The sequence below is a fragment of the Dasypus novemcinctus genome, chromosome 1 (assembly GCF_030445035.2).
Source record: "Dasypus novemcinctus isolate mDasNov1 chromosome 1, mDasNov1.1.hap2, whole genome shotgun sequence".
Lineage (NCBI taxonomy): Eukaryota > Metazoa > Chordata > Mammalia > Cingulata > Dasypodidae > Dasypus > Dasypus novemcinctus.
The window spans coordinates 204,309,446-204,329,516 of record NC_080673.1 but is presented as its reverse complement, the minus strand read 5'-3'; the positions used below and the strand labels follow the sequence as shown (position 1 = coordinate 204,329,516).

The window sequence follows — 20,071 nt, the reverse complement described above, 5'->3', positions numbered from 1 at the left end:
AGCTACATAATTGCCTGGCATCGCACAGGTGGTGAGGGGCTGAGCTGGGAGACAAACCGAGGGCTCCTTGACTCCAAACCCACGTCTCTATCCCTCGCTTTGCCACGATGGAGAAGGACTAGCAAGTTAAATGTGATGCTAGAAGGTTTATGGACATTGTCATCTGACTTGTCAGGCACCGCAATCCCACTCTACACACGAGCAACTGGGGCTCAGACACGTTAGGACATGTATCTGAAGTTATCCAGCTGGTGACCGAGGGCCTGGGGTGCGAGCCCAGGACCACCCCGCTCTAAGCCCATCATTCTCCAGCACCTGGTACCCTCCGCTTGATATCTCCCACACACAAGGGTTGAATTCAGACACACTGGGTGGTGCCCAGCATGTGGCCATGGTTTTCAGCAAAGAGCCCCATAGAGAAGGTACTTGTTGGCCCGGGTTTTTGTATGAATCATCGTCTTGTGATTTCCCAGTCTAGATGCACAGCTTTCATATCACTGCCAAAAGATAAATAGTAAATGAATGAATGCATAGCTCATTGCAAACAATTGTGTTCATCCTAGACCAGATTCAGAGTCCTGCCCACAGAGAACCTCTAGTGCCACATCCAGATTCTACAGGTCGGGAAACTGAGGCCAAACGAAAGAAGAGTCTAGCCCCAGTCCCAAAGCCAGGAAAAAGAGCTTAGGCCCACATCCCAGGGCTGGCCAAGATAAATGCAGACTAACTGTACAGAGAGGAGTGTGGAAAAGATACCTGGCACGTGCTGCTGTGGAAGGCAATCGCTTCAGGGTTTGGGGTACCTATATCTATGTTTTGTCACTGATGGACCATGTGGTCAGAAATCCATTTATGTACAACCCTGTGATTTTGAAAAATTACAATAGTAAAATGCAGGTTGATGGCTTCTATGGGCCTGGTTCAAGCCCGCTTCTTGTGCAAAAGTGTGTCAAGTTCTGATCAGGACGGCGGACTTGGCCCAGTGGTTAGGGCGTCCGCCTACCACATGGGAGGTCTGCGGTTCAAACCCCGGGCCTCCGTGACCCGTGTGGAGCTGGCCCATGCGCAGTGCTGATGCACGCAAGGAGTGCCCTGCCACGCAGGGGTGTCCCCCGCGTAGGGGAGCCCCACGCGCAAGGAGTGCGCCCCGTAGGAGAGCTACCCAGTGCGAAAGAAAGTGCAGCTTCTCCAGGAGTGGCATCACACACACGGAGAGTTGACACAACAAGATGATGCAACAAAAAGACACACAGATTCCCGTGCCACTGACAACAGAATCGGACAAAGAAGACGCAGCAAATGGACACAGAGAACGGACAACCGGGGCGGGGGGGGGGGGGAGGGAAGAGAAATAAATAAATAAATAAATAAATCTTTTTAAAAAAATCCACCAGGTAACTATTGAGTGCCTACTGTGTGCCAGGCCCTGCTCTTGGATCTGAGAATACAACACGGAACTGAACGAAACATAATTTGGAACTTAACCTTCTAGCTGGGGTGGGTGGAGCAGAGAGCGCATGCCTCGGGGGATGGTAGACGCTATGGAAAAACACTAACCGGAGAAGGGGCGGAGAGTGAGGGTGAGGACTGTCGACCTGGGGCGGGGAAGGCAGGCTGGCTGGGATGCAGCTTCGTTTGTGACATAAATACACTTAGCTCTACATTCAGGGGCTGGGCAACTCATTTTCCAATAGGCAATCTAAGATCAAATATTCATCTGGCACATACTATGGGGCCAGGTGGCCTGTGGGTGCCAGGGAGATAAGGGATAAAACGAGTCCCAAATTTGGGAGCGTCCTGGAGGAGCTCACTGTTGCAGGAAAGAGATGGATTAGGTCAGGAAGCGTCGAGACAGCCAGGGCGAGCTGTTCTGTGCAGTAACGGAGGGCAGGCTGGTCAAGCAGCAGAGAACATAGGAGAGGCAGGGATGCTGTTCCGGGGAGCTGAGGTGGCTCCCCGGAGGAGGTGACATCAGAGCTGGGTTTTGAAGAATGACGAGGCATTTGCAAGGTGGCGGCTTGAGAAGGAAAGAAACATCTCTCTTCTAGGTGCCTACTTTGTTTGGGGCAGTTTACCTAGAGCAGCTCATTTAGGTCACGGTGCTGAGCCTCTGAGAAGCTCAGAGACTTGTCCAAGGTCATGAAGTGTTAGAGCTGGTTTCAGGAGGTGCCTCTTTATGCTCTCAAATGTATGCGTTCTCCAAGACGTGGCATCGCCGTGTTTACCATAATCACCAGCCTCAGCGAGGGCACTGGATGCTGCAAGGCCCTGGGTGGTGCATGGCACGGCTTGCCTCCGGCCTCTGGGAAGCTTTTGTTTTTCATGTTGTGCTACGTGCAATGAAGAAGACCAAAGAAAGGACTTGCAAGTGGTAGATTTTGGAGGAGCTGATTGGCAGTTTTTTCACCCCAATCATCATTATAAAACTGCCATTCCATTTCTTTTTTTGTTTTGTTTTGTTTTGTTTCTTATTTGGGATGCTTCACGAATTTGTGTGTCATCCTTGTGCAGGGGCCATGCTAATTTTCTCTGTATCGTTCCAATTTTAGTATATGTGCTGCCAATGTGAGCACTCCATTTCCTTTTGGCTTCCATTGTTTCTGATGAGACATCTGTAATTTTATTATTCTCCAGAGTGTTTGTTTCCTAGGGTTGATTTTAAGATTTTTTTAAATCGTTGGTTTTTAGCAGCTGCGGTAGAAGGCCTCTTACGTGGCCCCAAGCCTTCTGGCAACCCCACCCTCATACAGCCCCTTCCCCTTGTGTGGGGGCTGGGCCTAGTGGCTCCGGGCTAACCAAGAGAAGACAGTGAAAGTGATGGGAAGTCACTTCCCTGTGAGGTTACAACGTGAGCGTCTCCCTCCCTCCCTCAGTTGCTCCGAGTGAAGGTGGCTGTCCTTTGTGGGTTGTGTAAGGAACTGAGGGAGGCCGACAGCTGGGGGGACAGCCACATGCCAGGCTGGGACGGCCCTCCAGAGCCCCGGCCAGCAGCTTGACCACAGCCTCCCAAGCGACCTTGCGCCAGAGGCACCCAGTTAAACTGGACTGGACTCCTGACCCACAGAAACCGGGAGATGATAAGTATTGGTTGTTTAGGCCCTTAACGTTTGGGAATCGTTTGTTACACGGCAAGCCCCGCGGGCTTTCGCTGCACTGGGGAGCTGACATCACATCTAAATTGGGCCTGGAGTTTCCCATAGGTGCCCAGTTGCTATAGATGATATTTGCTCCCTCTGGGCTTCAGAATCGGGGAAGGCTGAGCCAACCGTGTCATGGAAATGCAGCTTACCTTGCCAAACACAGAGCTCATAATTAATTCTTTTCCTCCAGAGACGTGTTGTTCGAAAAGTCTGCGAAGAGGTCTGGGGCCACTAACTCCACCAACCTGCCCTTCATAGTATCAGGAATTTCCACAAACTGGGTTATCTGGCCCTTGGATCAAGAAACCCTAATTTATTTCCCCACAGAATTAAAACTTTCTCTATACCAGAAAGGCTATTTTCAAAAAGAGGAACATAACTTATTTTGGGGGATCCCAGGAAGTCTCCAAATTTTAGTTTCACATGGGGGAAAACTTTCTACTAATCAGAGCTGCCTAAACCAGCTCTGGACTGGTTCACTGGGTGGTGAGCTACTTGTTAGTAGGTGGAAGCACAGGTTGGAGGGCCACTGGTCAGGGGCGTGTGAGAGGATTCTAAGCGTACCTTCCCGAGGTGGGCTGAGTTCTTCATTTTTTAATTCAGCCAATATTTGTTGAATGCCCACATACGTTAGTTAGGAAGTCCATAAGTAACAGAAAAAAGGACTGGTAGTGCCTTAAGCAAGTAGGGGTTTGTTTTTCCCACAAAACAGTGAATGTGGAGGTAGGTTATTGCTAGTCCTGATTCACTGGCTCAGTAGTGCGAGAGTCAGAATCTGATTTTCTTGCCTTTCCCTCCTGGCTGCGAGATGGCTGCTATAGCTCCAGGCATCAGATATATGTTCAAGGTAATAAACCCTGCAGCTGAGAAAGAAGCAGTATCAGCTGTGTCTATTTTTTTTTTTTTCAAGAGAGCAAAATCTTCCTAGAGACCCGGGGTGTGCTGGTAAATCATCAACAACCAGCTTTGGGGGGGGGGGGGGGGGCGGAAGAAAGCTCTGATTTGTAGCAGTTGTCTATTTTTGTGGTGTAAATTCCCCCACCCACATGTCTTATTTCAAGCTGCCAACATGCTCTCACTGACTCTTTTGTTGGGAAGAGTTGCCTGTGGCTCCCCATTATCCAGTATTTCTACCATAAGGGTATAACAGACATGAACAACCTCGAGAGCACAGAGAATAGAAAACCACGGTGAAATAACTAAGAAGTGATGAATTTGAAGTATTTATTACCTTTGTTTTTAACATATTTAATCGTAAGTTCACATAATTTAAGTAACAGCTCTGTTTGAAAGTGACTCGCAAAATTCCTGAACAATTAACAATCAGCTCCCATGAGGTAGTCCAAATTGACCAGCAAACCTCTTCAAAAACCCTTCTGTTTGTGCGACAGCATCACAGGCCACCCCCGGTCATCAGGGAAGCTGGAAATGCAGGAAACGATTCCCATCTCCATTCTGGAGCATGGCAGGGAGAAGGGAGGTGGAGGGACAGCTGTGCCAGGCACCCGGAGTGTCTACCATCGACCAACTCCTCTAAAACAGGGGTTTAGCCAGGGGCCCGTGAGCTTGAACTGAAGTTAAATAATACACGGTACAGTATGGACTTAGTAAAGGATCTGCAGTTCTCGCCTGATTGGCAAAGAATCCATGGAACAACAACAAAAAGGGTTAAGAACGCCAGTTCTAAAACAAACCTGCACTGAGCATTTGGGGCAGCGTGTCGAAGACACTTTCCATGGCAGTTCTCCTGGGGCTTCCGGACTAGACACAAGAGAAATGCTAGACAAATAAATACAATCGTGATGAAATGCCAGGAGGAAATCAGGGGGCTGTGAGGTGTAAGGGGAAGGGACCTCGTCTCAGCATTTATTGTTCCAAAGCAAATCAGCACAAACGTAGCAGCTTAGAACTGCATACCCGTTTGCTAACTCACAGTTTCCGTGGGTCCAGAGCGTGGCACTTTGAGCCAGTCCTCTGCTCGGGGACCCACCTGCTTCACTCAAGGGGTTGTCTGGGCCGCGCTCTCATCTGGTGGTGCGACTAGGAAAGAACCTGCTTCCCAGCTCATCCAGGCCCTTGGAGGATTCGTGTCCAGCCTTTCGCTGGCTCTTGGCTGTCGGCCACCCACAGTTCCTTGCCGGGTGGGCTCCCCCAAAGGCCCTCTCCCAACAAGGCGGCTGTGTCTCCAAGCTGGCAGATGGAACCCTCTCTCTTGCTCTCCAGTCCCCAGAGGTGGAGCCTTATAGAAGATGCCCTAACTCCTCCGTCACCTTTGCCCTGTTCTGTTGGGTAGAAGCAAGTCTCAGGTTCTGCCTGCACAAGGGCTGGCAGCACTGGCAGTCCATTTAGGGGGAGTCGTCACAGTTGTATTTGGAGCAGGGGTGGCCAAGAAGCCTTCCTGGGGAAAGGGACATTCAGGGTGAGACTCGAAGGCCGGGGGAGTTGCCCAGGGACAGGGAGGGGGGTGCAAAGTCTTGACGCCTGGGGGGACCATCTGGCCCCCTTGCTCCCTGGACTTTGTTCTCCTGAATCCTGTCCGCGCTCCACAGGCGGGCCTGACGGGGGAGCGGCAGGGGCCGTCTCACTCCCCGGGGAACTCGCTTGGCAAATCTAAGAAGCCAGGCTTTCAGGAGGTGGGCGAGGGTGGACGAGGGTGGACGAGGGTGGACGAGGGTGGACGAGGGTGGACGAGGGTGGACGAGGGTGAGCAAGTGCGTCTGCGGGGGCTGGGGCTGGGGTGTGCCCCAGCTTTTCCCCGAGCCCCCACAGGGGGCACAGGAGTGAATTACTCTCGGGCCCCCTGCCCTGCCCCAGAGGGGCTCACGCTTTGCAGGTGGAGAACCAGAGACAAGCTCCAGCTGCTGCTGCCCCCGGGGGCCCTGAGAGGCGTGGGGGTGCGCAGGAGGGCTCCAGAGCTGGGGAGAAAGGGCGCCGGGAGCGACTGCGCCGACGGAGGGCCCGTAGCTGAGAGGGGAGCAGGGGAGCCGCGGGTGGCGGGGCCCGAAAACGCCCTTTATTTTGGCCACGCGAAGTCTGACCCGCCTCTGGGCCCCCGGCTGCGGGTGCGGGGAGGTCGGCGCTGGAGTCTCCGATCCGACAGCCACCAGCGAGTGGAGACGGTTTCTGAAGCCGGGAGAGGACGAGACCTCCTAGCGAGTGTCCGTGGCGCACAGGGGGGCGTCGGGCCGAGCCCCGCCCCGGGGATGAGGATGCGGGAGCCGCACCCTCGGGCCGCCCCGCCCCGCCCCGCCCCGCCCCGCCCCGCCTCCCTTTGTCTCCCGGGCCCCGCCCCTCCGCTCGGCTCTCCGCCCATTGGTCGGGGGGCGGGCCCTGGGCGCCCGGCCGGCGGGGCGGGGCGCGGCGAGTGCGCCTGCGCGGTGGGGTCCTGCCGCGCGGTGCGGGCCGAGCGGAGCCCCAGCTGCGGAGCGCGGACGCGGCCGAGGCGCGGAGCAGCGGCCCCCGGGGCCCCATTGTCGCGGCGGCGGCTCGACTGCCCCCCTGGGCCCCGCGCCGCGGGCGAGGAGCGAGCGCTGCCCGGCGGCCGAGGTGAGCGGGGCGGCGGGCCGGGGGTCCGCGGGCCGTGCGGGGCGAGGGGCGCGGGGCGCGGGCCGGGCGTGTGCCCCGGGAGGCGCCGCCGCCCCGAGAGCCGGCAGGACCGGGTCGGCGACCGGGCGGCCCGGCGCGGCCCGGGGCATTGTCCCGCCCCGGGGGAGCCCGAGGGTCCTGCGCGGCCCCGCGCGCGTGGGGGGCGCGGGCACGGGGCGAGCGGAGCGCGCTCTCTCGGCCCCTGCGCCCTCCCGGCGTGCCGTGACTCCCTCGCCGCGTGCCTGTCATCAGGGGCCACCCAGCGTGGGCCCGCGCGCGGGGTCCTCTGTCCCTTCCTCCGTGCGCCTGGCGCCTAGGGCGCCCTCCGTGGGCCCGCGCGCGGGGGGCTCCGGGCGCCCTGCGAGTGGCGGCTCTGCTCGGGCCCCCTGTCTCTCGCGTGGGTGCCCGGCTGTGATCCCTAGCTCGTCTGGCTGCAGCCCGCCCCTTTGCGCGCGGGTTGGGGGTGTCGCCCTTTTTTGGGGTGGGGTCGGTCCCGCGTCTCTAGTGGGGCCGAGTGCGGGTCCCGGCGCTCGTCGGGGTGCAGGGGACTGTGCTCAGGGTGCAGTTGGCCCGGGTCGGACCGCAGGCGGACCCCTTTATTTATTGATTCATTTGCCAGATGAGCACACGTCCGCGAGCGCGGGCTTGTGGGGGCAGCGGGGAGGGCCGGGCCTAGGCCGCCCCCAGGGGCGCGGGGCTGTCCCCGCGCCCACCGTCCGGCTGGTGGCGGCCGCCGCGTTTCCTGCTCTCCAGGAGCCGCCTCTGGCTGGAGGGACAGAGCCCTCTGCCTGGCGCTTCTTGATTTCTTCCGTTAGGATTGGGAAGGAAAAAAAAAAAAATCTGGAAACCCAGATCTAATTTTGCAGCTCTCAGTGCAGGGAGAGTGGAGGACGCTCCCCCAAGAATTTGGCCGGCTGGAAGACAGCGTCGGAAGCAGGAGCATCCACACCCACGGGCCGAGGCCGAGGCCGTTGCACTCAGAGGTCAATTTATGGAGGAATTGCTGGGGCGGCGGTGGTGGGCGGGCGCCATCCCGCCTCAGCCTGACTTAGGGCCCCTTGTCACCCAGCAGGCCCATCCATGAACTTATCCTTTCTTCAAACAAATAATCAGCAAACAGCGCTCCCACCCCAGGCATTGCTCTGTTCCCCAGGGGATGCAGACTCAAACAAGCCAGACATTCCCTTTTAGGAGAGCCAGGGCCCTGCGCCGGGACGGATCCGGGATCTCCAGTGGCCACCCTGAAGTTCTTTCTGGACAGGACGGTGCATACAAGACAAACATGTGGCAGTGACCACCGCTGCCATGAGGCCCGCACTCAGCAGCCAGGCCAGGCCTGTCCACATCTGGCTCTTCTACCTCCTGCTCTCTCTGGCCCCCGCCGTCCACCCCCCGGCTGCCGTCGGCCACCTTTCCTGTGGTCTCTGTGGCGCCCTCTCTCTGAAGCCTTCCCTGATTTCCTGAACTTTGGGCCTCCGGGGATGTATGGTCTCCAAGGGTTTGGGTAGTCCGTGGGCAGCTGTGGGCAGCTTGATAAATGCTCTGATGGAATGCAGGGAGAGCAGGCAAGAGGTCCAGCTCAGTGACAGGTCCTTTTTCTCGACCATGAATCCAAGCATTTTCTGTTATTTAAAATCTGCGCTTCTATTAATTCCTGGTGTTGGCTGCATAGTATAGACAGCTTGGTTAGGACTTATTGGGTCTAGTCCTGGTTCTGGAATTAATTTACTGGATGTTCCGGCAAAACCACCTTTCTGGGCCTCAGTTTCCTCATTTATGAGGATCTTAACCAGGTAATTTTTAAGAACCACCTCAGCCCTAGACCTTTTTTAAAAAGATTTATTTATATATTTCATCCCTTTCCCACCCCCTGTTGTCTGCTCTCTGTGTCCATTCACTGTGCATTTTTCTCTGTCTGCTTGTCTTCTCATTAGGCAGCTCCAGGAACGGATTCTGGGACTTTCCAGAGTAGAAAGAGGCACTCAATGTCTTGTGCCTCCTCAGCTCCCTGGACTGCTGCGTCTCTTATTGTCAGTCCTCTGTGTCTCTTTTTGTTGCCGCACCAGCTCTCTGCATCGCCCAGCGCTCCATGTGGACCAGCACTTCTGCGCAGGGCAGCACGCCACACGGGCCAGCGCTCTGCTCCGGCCAGCTCGCCTTCACCAGGAGGCCCTGGGAATCGAACCCTGGACCTCCCATATCGTAGATGAGAGCCCAATCGCTTGAGCCACAGCTGCTCCCCAGCCCTGGGCCTTTAATTCTATCAACCACATCGAGCGGAGGGCAGCTCTGTTAGTGGCCAGGGCAGAAAGAGTGGAGGTCTTTGAAAATGCAGATGCCGAAGTGAAGGTTCTTTTTCTCTCGTTTTTCATTTCTTTAAAAAAAATGTTTACCTCTGACCTTGTGTCAGCCTTAAGGGCAGGCGTCTAAGGTGGAACCTGGAGAACTTGGAGGACCATTTGGGCTCTCCTGCACATTCTTTATCAGGCTTTACTTGCCTTATCATCCCTGTTTCAAACGTGGTGGATTTTTTTCTTAATGAGGCTCTTTGGTGCGGGATTTTTTATTTTTGTCTGGAGCATTCTGTTGATGCTTTAAGTGTCGTATGACATTGGCCAACTGCAGGCTTCTGAAGTATGTCCCAGTGTCTGAAGGATTTTATTTTAGGGAGTCTGAAATCAGTGGAATTTGGGGAGTGCCTTGAGTAGGTGTGCGAAGCTTTTGTAGGATGGGTATATTTCTGACAAGCCTAGTTTAAAATGACTGCTTGCAAAAAATTACATCATAAATTAAAGGACCTGTAAGGTGCTCCAAGTTCAAGGAATATGGTAATTAATCCTTTAACATATTACACCCCCTTCCTGTTTGCCTTTGGTAAGGTGGGCGTTTTGTGAGAGATGTGTTGGTCTATAGAAAGGATACACCACTTTCTCTGCAGTCTAAAGTTTTTGGATGATTATAATGAGATAAATTCAATCCTGGGGTGGCTATTTGGTAGAGTAGTGCTGCTACTGAATGATAATTTTTACTTAATAGCATTTTTGTCTTTATTTTGATTTGCAGTCTTAATATTTTAAAAAAGTTCTTTGTTCCGTGCTTCCTGTGGAGGCTGAGATTTCCACAGGTGGCTTATTCTGTTAGGAAATCTCATTTTAGGAGGGTCTTCAAAACTTCAACTGCATTTCCTATATAATTTCCTTAGGTGTATTAATGTTTTCCCTGGAAGTTAACTTGTTACCGCTTGTTCTGTGTTGAGAGCATGTAATTTCATTTGTAGCAGGTTTGCTTTTTATATCGATTACATGGAAAAGAAGTGTCTCCTGGAAGGGGGTTCCTGGGGCTAGAGGAGAGCAGCTTTAAAGTCTGCATTTCCCAGGTGCCCTGTCTTGCTCTTCACGGAGGAAGGTAAATCTTGGTGCTGAGTAGGGCTTAGTCCAAGAGCTTCATTCACCTTCTCCAGGAAGGACCCTTGGTTTGGTGTCATTACTGTGGTTTTTCGAGATTTCTTGTGGCTGATAAGATCCCAGTGCTTTCAAAAATTCATGCCCTTTTCAGATTATGAGCCTAAAAACTATCTTGTTTCCTTTATGTATTATTTTCTACCCTCGCCAGGCATGATAAGTCTCCCTGCCTGCCAGGCCATCTCCCGGGAGGTTTTCCTTTTTCCTTTTCAAGTTTGAAGTTCTTCTTGTATGGGTGTTTATTGTTGCAAGCTACTGCAAAACACCTTTTTGGATGTCAACAAGCTATAGTATGAATAATATATAAAGGGTAGCTTGGTCGAGTGCTTTTGAACAGGAAACTTGAATGGGAGACCGGGCCCTCGTGAGGCGTTGTTAAGGCCAGTGCTTCTCTGAACTTCAGTTGCCTTACCTGTAAAACAGAATTAATTAATAATGAAATGATACCGTTTTTACCTACCTTAAGAGATTGTTTTGAGGATCCAATGATGTAATGGAATATTTTACATTATAAAATACTGTGCTTCCAAGGATTTTAAAAAATACTTCATTAAAAATGTAATGAATGTGATTTTCCCTTTTAACCCCAGGGGTTTGATACCCCGCGGTCCTTACTTTGAGGTAGCGAGGCAATTTCATTTAGGATTCTTTTCTATCCTTAATTGCAGTATTGTTCGATAGTTCAGCATTTGCGGGAAACATCAAAGTCATGTTTCAGTTACTGTTACTCTTTTCCAAAGCGATGGAATGTGCATAATTGAGCCCTTAACAGCTGTGTCAACTGTTTACATTCCCACGCAGCGTCTTTTTTTTTTTAAAGATTTATTTTATTATTTATTTCTCTCTCCCGCTCCATTATCTGCTCTCCCTGTCCATTTGCTGTGTGTTCTTCTGTGTCCTCTTGCATTCCCGGTGGCACCGGGAATCTGTGTCTCTCTTTGTTGCGTCATCCTGCTGTGTCAGCTCTCCGGGTGTGCGGCGCCACTCCTGGGCGGACTGCGCTTTTTTTTCTCGTGTGGGGCGGCTCTATGCAGGGTGCACCCCTGCATGGCAGGGCACTCCTTGCGCGCGGCAGCACTGCATATGGGCAGCTCACCACATGGGCCAGGAGGCCCTGGGTTTGAACCCTGGACCTCCCATATGGTAGGCAGACACTCTATCTGTTGAGCCACGTCTGCTTCTTTTAATGCAGCATAATTTTTTGGCATGTCAGTTCCTAAGTGACCTACCTTGAGGTTGAGAAAGGCAGGGGGGGCAGCTGAAGTCAATGTGGGCAGAGCATCCACCTGTCGGCTTTTGAATCGGCAGTGCCTGTGAGCAGGAAGCGCCAGGGCTTGGTTCCTTCTCTGCTCCAGCCTCGTGGGCAGCTGTTTGTGCAGACGGTACCCAACTACCAGTCCTTTCGGTCCCTCCCTCCTTTTTCCTTCTGCTCTACCAGCTTCTCCCCAGGGCCCCCCGGAGGGTCTTTGGGAGGGGGAGGAATACAGAAGATCACAAAACATGGCACTGGTCCTCACAGAACTTACATTACGGCACAAACATTGAGGTACTCTGTTTATCTCACCTTGACATAGATGCCTTAGTATCTGCCCAAGTACCAGGCTAGATTAGAAGCCGGAGCTGCGAAGAGATGGGGATGCGGGGCTGCCTTGTGCTGAGCCCAGTCCCAGCCTAGGGGAGAAGCAGACCTGGTCTAGCCTCGGGGCGCTGTGCTGAAGGCTGGGAGGAATGGCTGGAGTGTTTGGGGCTGGCTGGTGTACGCAGTCTAGCATTTATTCTCCTATGTGGCATTTCAACTTTATCAGGCAGATGTATAACTTAAAAGGAAGAGTAGTGATGGCTAAATCCTGAAATGTGTATGTCTGCTGGGCAATGATCTGCTTTTATCAGACTCAGTTAAATGCAAGTCTGTAAAGTTGTTTGGGATGGGCTATGGCCACCTCTGCCTTTTGCTTTAAGGAGAAGATTCGATTCCTATTGAATGTCAACGATGTTGCAGACCCTCTGTTAGGAATTTTCGCATATGTTGCTGCATCAGTTTTCTATTGCTACTGTAACAAATTACCACCCACTTGGTGGCTAACACAACACACATTTACTGCTTCCCAGTTCTGCAGGTTATAAACCTGACATGGGTCGCACCCGGCGAAAATGAAGGTGTCGCGGGGCCGCCGCCCTTCCTGGAGGCTCTGGGGGGATCCCCTTCCGAGCTCCTGCAGACTGTGGCTGGATTCGGGTCCCTGAAGCTGGCGGACCAAGGGCCGCACTTGGTGGCCGGCTGCCAGGCGGGGGCTGCGCTTAGCTCCTAGAGCCCGCTCTCTGGTCCCTGCACGTGGCCCTACATCTCAGAATCAGCAGCCCCCTGTCCATTTCCGCCCCATCTCGCTTCTCCCTCCACCTTGAGGGCGTTTTCTGTGTTTAAGGTGCATGGGATTAGGCTGGGCCCCCCTGGCAAATCCAGGGCCACCTCCCTATTGTCAAGCCTGTAGCCAAGTCCCTTTTGCTGGGCAGTGTAATATATCCACAGGCGCTCGGGCTGAGGGAAGGGGCTTCTTTTAAGGGCCACCGTCCTGCCTTCCACAGCAACCTGATCGATTTCTTGCAACATCCTGTGAGGTTGTGATTAACCTCATTTAGCAAATAAATAAGCTGAGACTCTGAAATTTCCAGGAAACTGGCGTGGCCCGCAAGATCCCCATGAAAGGGCAAGGGTGCTTGTGAATGACCTCGGACCTTCTTTCCGTCTCTGTGGGGGAGGCCGATAGCAGTGAAGACAGGTCAGTCAGAAGGAAAGCTACACTTGGCGTGTTGGAGTATTTAAACGAACGGCTGTGATCACAGTTTTGCCAAGATGTGGTTAGAGTTCTTCCCTTTGCTAGAAAAACATGCATGTGGGGAATTTGGGACCTGGACTTCTGGACTTTTCAAGGTTTCTATGAAGGACTCTTCAATGGTGAAAAGTGCACGAGTCCATGTCCATTTCTAGAATAAAAACAGCTGAGTCAACCCAATAATGATCACTCTCCTGAGTGCTGGAGCCTTGAATCGCCTCAAGGCTGAAACGAAGACCTGTAAATGAAGTTTGTGCCTTCACCGGCAGGTAGGAATTAGGGGAGACAGCAACCCCTGATGGTCTCCAAGTACTATAAGATGAAACATGACCTCATTTTATCGTGTTAATATTTTCCATAGTTTCTCGCTAAGATATTTTTTCCTTTGCGAAGAATGGCAAGCTCTGATTTAAAATGAAGTTTCGGTAAACCCAGAACCTATAATCCTAAAGTTTTAATCTGGTCATCAGGGATTTATGAACTGCCTGAAATTCTGTGCAGAAGTTTTCTGTGCATGTGCATATGTGTGTTTCCTGGGGAAAGGATTTATAGCTTTCCATACATTTTCTAAGGAGTTGGATTCCAAAGTACCCTAATATTCTTGTTGGTCTAGTGTCAGATTTTGTTTGAACAAAATATCCATTTTTAACAAAGTTAAACAGGCACATTGTTTTAAGAGTCAAGAGTTATACAAGGCGTAGAACAGAAAACAGTAAAATTCCCCATTTGCCCCCCTTCTCTACCCTGATTCCTGCTCCCCAGAGGCAAGCAGTTTAAACTTTTGGCTATTTCTTCTAGATGTTTTTGTTGTTGTTGCCATCCTACTCTGGATTTAGGGCACTGATCCTACCCTCTCCTCTGTAGCCCACTTCTTTCTCCTTCATCCTTCCAGGACAATTTTGTTAAAGGTTTTGGTGCAACAAATATTAAGCAGCACTTTTTATGGTAATGTGTTACTCATAGCTGAGATATTTGGTCTGTTTTGATTACATTTCCTTTTATAGTTTTTTTTTTCTTTCTTTTTTCTAGAGTGTATAATCGCCTGGCTTTGTTTTCTTTGTATCTGTTATTTATTGACATGCCTCCCCCTTCCTCCCCTACCTCCTCCAAGTATAAATCTCTCATCAGTGTATATTCACGTGCATCAGGCAGTCTATCCGTTTCATGCTTTTCTTAGGATAATTCTTCCTGGACCTGTCTTTCTCCTGCTGGGCTCTAGATTGGCTGTTTTCTAGGCATATAGACTCAAGATCTTTCCTGTCACTGTGAAAATTCCTGTCACCTACTCCCTGAATGGGAGTCCTCCTTTTCAAAGTTTACCGTATTATTTTGGTAGAGCATTTTTACCAGTAGCTTTCTAAGAAAGGATTTTTTGAGACCTTGTATCCTTGAATATTTTATGCGCACATTTAACTGCTAGTTTGGCTGGGTACAGCATTCTGGACTAGAAATACTTTTCCTGCAGAATCTGAAGATCTTGCTCAGTTGCCTGTCACTCGCGATGAGTCTGCCAGTACGTGCAAAGCAGCCCTTTGTGGGTGAGCTGCATTTCCTCCTGGGCAGTCTTTTCGGTGCTTCTGGTGTCTAGAATTTCATGACGTTAGCACCATCATTTGGGTCATTTTTTCATTCATTGCGTTGGCAACATGTCAGACTCATTCCATCTGTAAAATCCTGTTCTCTGTTTGAGCATGAGTCCTGTTACATTTCTTATACTTTTCTTCTGTATTTCCAATTCTTTGTCTCTTTGCTTTCTTTTTTGGGAAAGTTCCTCAACTTTTTCTCTAGGCTCTTCTATGAATTTTTATTGCTATAATATTTTTAATTTTATGAACTCCTTTATATTCCCTGAAAACATTAAAAAAAATACCGTCCTTTTCTTGTTTCAACAATGCTGTTATTTGGTTTTAGTGTTCTTTACATCCTGGATGAGAGGTTTACCTTGAAATGGATTTTTGACTTGGCTATCTGATAAAGCCTGAACCATTGGATGGTTGGAAAGAATAACCTTTCAATCCACTATCTATTTTCTAATATATAAAAAAAGGCATACTTTTGAGTCCTTGGAGGTATTAGAATACAACCATTATGTGTCCTTAAAGACGTAAACTTAAACTATTTCTCTTCTATTCACGGTCACGTTGTTGCTAATTTTTTTTTTTTTTTTTGCTTACCTTGTAGATTAAAATTGTGCTGCTGCCCACGCAGTGTCCTGGGTGGTGCTGCTGTTGGCGAATTTGGTGTTTAGAAATCTCCGTTTCCATTTCCTTGACCTAGCACATGACAGCTGACTGCCATGGAGTGGGGGAGGCAGTGTTTTTGGGGGCACCTGAGGGGAGATGAGTGACATTGAAAACCCTTGTTTTCTGGGCCATTTTTTAAAAATAAAAATTATTAAAAAGAGCAAAAGAAGTGATATTGATGGATTCTTGTCCTGGAGATTAGATGATGCTGTGATGAACTAGAGTAATTTTTTGCTAGGGAGAGCTAGTTTTGGGGTGCTGTCATCAAGTCTAGAGTTTTCGGTCAGAAACAGTTTAGAGAAATAGCTTCTTGGGAGCTGGACATGGTGCCTCCTAGGTAGTGTTTGAGGACCAGAGATGTTTGGCAGGCGCCCCAAGAGGAAAAGAGGCAAGGCCTAAAGACGGTTTGGGAGCCGTGCATCTTGAGTGACATTTGAAGCCTGCTGAGAGTTTCCCACACTTGTATAGATGACTGAACCGCAGATACTTTAAGTCTTAGATGTGGAAATACAAGCGAAAGTGGTAATCTCAAGAACACCCAAGCATAACATTATTGAGGCCATACAGCCTGATGTTTTATTTTCCAAATCCCTCCTTCCCAATTAATTCAGATTTGTGTATTCGGAGGTCATAATTAGGGTTCTTGAAATTTCTTTCTCCAGATGGGTTAATTCTTTAAATTATGCTCTCCTTTTTTTTTTTTTTTAATTTTAAATTTTTAAAATTTTTTATTTTTTTATTCATTTTTAAAAAATATTACATTCAAAAAATATGAGGTCCCATTCAACCCTACCACCCTCACCCCACCACTCCCCCCACAGCAACACTCTTTCCCATCATCATGACATATCCATTGCATTTGCTAAGTATATCTCTGGGCATCGCTGCACCTCATGGTCAGTGGTCCACATCATGGCCCATACTCTCCCACGTTCCATCCAGTGGGCCCTGGGGGAATCTACAATGTCTGGTAATTGTCCCTGAAGCACCACCCAGGACAACTCCAAGTTGCCTCCACATCTCATCTCTTCCTCCCATTCCCCGCACCCAGCAGCCACCATGGCCACTTTTCCCACACCAATGTCACATTTTCCCTGTGGACCTTGGATTGGTTGTGTCCATTGCACATCTATGTCAAGAGGAGGCTCAGATTCCACATGGATACCGGATAATTATGCTCTCCTTCAAGAGTCACTCTCCAACAAGCTCCAGGGAGATCGAATGGTTCAAAAACAAGGCTATGATATTGATATTACTGTTGAACTCCTTGGTTGTCTGAAGTGTCACTGTCATCATTACCTCCATTTGTTGGGTGTTCCAGGCTTTGTGCTAGACATTTTCCATATACTCTCTTTTCAGTACCCTACGAGGTAGATGATCTGCTATAACAATAGGGTAATGAGGTGGAGGCGTTGAGTGACTGGCTCAAGGTCACCTAGGAAGTAGAATTCGAACTCTTCGCTCCAAAGCCTGCGCTTGCAACCAGCATGCCGCGCTGCCTCTTTATGTGCTATGACGCCGGGCTGATGTGATTGCCCAGGAGCGCTCTTTAACAGAGCTCTTCACTGCTCCGCTGCTGCTCCGGCTGTTGAACTGCGGGGAGTCCCTTGCTGGACTTGGCCAGTAGGAAGTACTTGTGCTCTCCTGCTCATTCGTTCATTCTTTCATTCACTCACTTATTCATTCATCCATTCACTATGGAGTAGCTCTTCTCCGTGGAGGGGAAGACATCAGAGTTCCAGCCCAGGCGCAGCTCGTAGGCGCGCAGTGGGAGGGAGGCAGACGTGTGTTGAGTCGACAGGCTGGAGCCTGACGGGTGCTGGCCGGGCGTCTACAGGGGATGCCCGGGCACTTCGGTGGGAGAGAAGGTTTCTGAAAAGGAGGAAGCGGGCTGTGGAGTGGACCTGGGCAGCGCAGGTGCTCAGCTCTCAGAAGCATGCGGACAGCTGGTCCCACTTGGATGCCTTTACCTGGATCCTCTTTACCTTGGAGGGCAGAACAGTAAGTTGTCAAGACGAGGAAGGCAGGCGTCTCTCCTCCTGATGGTGGACAGAGCCTCTGTTCAGTTTCTGGTGTTCAGCACGGTGCAGCCGGGGAGGAGGAGCAGTGCTTATCAGCCAGGTGGGGTGGTGTTATCGTGGATGTGCCGAGAGAAGACAGAGAAAGCTCTGCTGCTCTGGGTGTGAGATTTTCACTTGAAAAGGTGAGGCATGGGTACATCCTCTGGCCTGAGTGAGATAACCTAACAGAACAAAAGGGGTTTGCTGATTCCCACCCATCTCCTCTCGCCAAGACTGAACCATCTTTTGTCCCACTTTGGCTGTGAAAAGAATCTCTCAGGCCTCTGACATAGTGGTGGTCTCCAGGTTTTCCAGTGCACCTTAGGTACGCAACCAGGTGTAACAGAAAAGCCACGGCTTGGCCAGACTCGGGTTTGCATTCTGGCTCTCTGGCTCTTAATTACCAGTACCGTGTAATCCTGGATAGGTCACTTTCTCTGAGCTTCTTCTATAAAATGGGGGATGCTATGTCAATTTCATAAGGGTAAAAATATTAAACGAGATGTGAACACGAAGTGCTTTGCATGGTGCAAGGCCTAAGTGAGCCCCGAGTGAAGTGGGGGGAGTAGCAGTCTTGGTAGAGATGGAGAAAACTGGGGAAGTGGTTACCAAATGTGTCTGTTTCCCAGCTGCTAAAACAGTACCATGCCATGGGTTGGCCTCGACAAAGGGAGTTTATTGGCTTCTGGTCTTAGGCTAGGAGAAATCCAAGTGCTGTTTCTCCCACGAGATGGTGGCACCGGGCTGGCTGCCGGCGGTCCTCGGCCCGTGGCTTTTCTGCTCTCCCATCACTTGGCACCGCACGTGGCGGCCTCTCCTGGCTTCTCTGGGTTCCGCTGACTTCGGGCTCTGGCCGCTGCCCGGGGAGTTTCCTCTGTGGCCTTCTCACTGAGGACTCCAGGAATTGGGCTGGGCCACCCCTTGCCTGCACGAGCCTCAGGAGAGGGTCCTTACAGTGGGTCCACGCCCACAGGGCTGGGTTCAGGCGAAGAACCGGCTTTTCTGAGGGACAGAGCTCCAAGCCTCCACGTGGGGCTTGAGTCCTTGGGCTAGAGCTGAATAAAAGAGCCAGGAAAAAAGAGCGGAGAAGACCTGCAGAGGAGGGGGCAGGAGTGGGTATGAGCAGAGAGGTGAAATTTGGAAGGCTTATTTACTCCGGGATGCCTGCTGGATCTCAGGGCTTCCTGCATCTGTTGAAACCGAGAGGTCTGGTTATGTGGGATTGGGATTGGTGGGAGTTTAAATGGGGCGAAAGCTATTGGCTGAAAAACTCATAGATAATGTATCAGGAGCCTTGGACTGTGAAGCAGAACTGAGTCCAAATCGAGTGCTGGCCCTGGAAGTGTGATCTAGAGGAGAATGTGGAGGAAGTACACCTAACTGGAATTTTTGTTTCTATTTTTACAAAAAAGAATCGGAGTGCCTTTGTCTATTTTCTGTAATATGGTTCACTTCCAGTGACATGAAAGCACACTGGACTGAGGCTGAAAACAGAGTTTTGATTTCCATAACTTTTATCTTCCCAAAACAACCCCACCCCACTTTGAAGATTTTTGAGGCAAAATCACATTGTCCAGCTACCTGTTTTGGAGCAAATTTATATACACACGTTTGTTTAAATATTTCAGGCAATGCAGAAATAGACATGTAAGAATGAAAAACTGAAATTCGCACCTCCCCATCTCTAGAGGTCACCATGGTTCACAGTTCAGTATGTTTTGGTACATGAAAACACAGTGTGTGTGTATGTATATATCTAAGGGTAGCCCTCATTCATTTATTTATTCAACACCCATTTATTGAAGTTCCACTATGTGCCGAGCCCTCTTCCAAATGCTTTACATGTGGGGACTCATTTAATTCTTAGAGCAAGGAGGAAACCTGCCGGGAACTCTTAATTACCGTTAAATTTTGTAATATGTGAAATCATACACGAAATTGGGGACCAGACAGATTGGGGAACTCATCGGGCTGCACACAGCCAGGTGGAGGTAGGGTGACTACTCATGCCTGCCTCTCAAAACTTGCTCCGACAAAAATTAACCTGGAATTTGCTGGAATAGTATAGATGAAGTTTCTTTACTTCTTGTCGCTGGAGCTCTGAAATGGGGGCCTTTCCCCGGAGGGCCCCCAAGGCCCTGCCCCCCTGACCTGGCTCCCTGGAAGGCGGGAGCAGAAGGGAGGGAACTTGCCACCCAAATGGCCAGGATGGAGGCGTTTTGACCATGGGAACGAAACGCTGCCCACGGGGCCGCCCGGAAGCTGGGCCCTCCCAGGCTCCCTTCCCCTAGAGGAGACCCTGTGAGCCTGGGAGGAGGGTTTTGCCCTCTGCAGGCCAGTAAATGCGACTTCTGACTCAGCGGGGGCGGGCACTTGTCTGTCTCTGCTAGAATACAATGGCATTCTCTAGGCCAGGCCAAGTGTTGCTCTTTTTTCCCTTTTTTTTTTTAAAGATTTATTTTATTTTATTTATTTCTCCCCCATTCCCCCCTCCCCCCAGTTGTCTGCTCTCTGTGTCCATTCACTGTATGTTCTTCTGTGACCACTTCTATCCTTATCAGTGGCACCAGGGAATCTGTGTTTCTTTTTGTTGCGTTCGTTGTGTCAACTCTCTGTGTGGGCTGCACCATTCTTAGGCAGGCTGCACTTTTCTTTCGCGCTGGGCGGCTCTCCTTGCAGGGCGTACTCCCTGTGCGTGGGGCTCCCCTACACGGGGACACCCCTGCGTGGCAGGGCACTCCTTGCGCGCAT

At 50.8% G+C, this 20,071-nt stretch overlaps 1 protein-coding gene and 1 non-coding gene across 2 annotated transcripts in view; one reads left to right on the top strand and one right to left on the bottom strand.

The window, feature by feature from the left end:
- Positions 1 to 2,466: 2,466 nt before the first annotated feature.
- LOC111761395 (U6 spliceosomal RNA) lies at positions 2,467 to 2,573 on the bottom strand. Its single transcript, XR_002794773.2, has one exon. It is a non-coding gene; the product is annotated as a U6 spliceosomal RNA (small nuclear RNA).
- Positions 2,574 to 6,600: 4,027 nt separating this feature from the next.
- The window catches only part of AFAP1 (actin filament associated protein 1), a 175,953-nt gene continuing 162,482 nt past the window's right edge, over positions 6,601 to 20,071 (top strand). The window contains 1 exon segment of the mRNA XM_058301303.2: positions 6,601 to 6,686. The gene's annotated coding sequence lies outside the window, so the exon portion shown is untranslated.